This window comes from Octopus bimaculoides, chromosome 14 (genome assembly GCF_001194135.2).
Source record: "Octopus bimaculoides isolate UCB-OBI-ISO-001 chromosome 14, ASM119413v2, whole genome shotgun sequence".
NCBI lineage: Eukaryota > Metazoa > Mollusca > Cephalopoda > Octopoda > Octopodidae > Octopus > Octopus bimaculoides.
This window is the reverse complement of record NC_068994.1, coordinates 37,140,266-37,140,856: the sequence shown is the minus strand read 5'-3', so window position 1 is coordinate 37,140,856 and position 591 is coordinate 37,140,266. Positions and strand designations below refer to the sequence as shown.

The 591-nt window shown below is 37.4% G+C and overlaps 1 protein-coding gene across 6 annotated transcripts in view; it reads left to right on the top strand.

The window, feature by feature from the left end:
- The first annotated feature begins 72 nt into the window (after window positions 1-72).
- LOC106874474 (protocadherin gamma-B4) overlaps window positions 73-591 on the top strand; it is a 134,000-nt gene continuing 133,481 nt past the window's right edge. For all 6 annotated transcript variants that reach the window (XR_001410012.2, XR_001410013.2, XM_014922211.2 and 3 more), the window contains exon 1: window positions 73-531. The gene's annotated coding sequence lies outside the window, so the exon portion shown is untranslated. The remainder of the gene's footprint in view (window positions 532-591) is intronic.

Genomic DNA, 591 nt, shown 5'->3' with positions numbered 1-591 from the left:
TGTGTGTGTGTGTGTGTGTGTGTGTGTGTGTGTGTGTGTGTGTGTATGAACAAATGTATACCTTAATACATTTTTGTTAGCTTCTATATCTGACAATTTACATCTCAACACAAGCACATGTTCACAGGTACAACCTGTGTGTGTGTGTGCATGCAGTAGTTTTGTGTGTATAAACACATAGCATATCTATAAATTCATAAACATGAACTTGTATGGAGACATTCACAAATATTATTTGAATTCGATCAACTCTTCATTTAATCTACTTGTGTGTTTTGAGAGTTAGGGGTGGGCAGGGTTTTTATTTCCCTTCCATAGGAACCACAAACAGCCAATGATTGGCTGCAGCAAACATTACATACACACCCTATTTGGTAGAGCTGCGGACCACTCTCCCATATTCACACAACAACACAGACCAAGCCACACTGTACTGGCAGCACATATCAGCAGTAGTAACGATAGAACTAACTCTACAGCAGGATACACATCACATCTAACGATAAACTTTGGAGGATTTTATCTGCATTGGTGAGTAGCTTTTCTTGCTAATTTTTATACCATTCATTCTCTTTCATATATATATATATA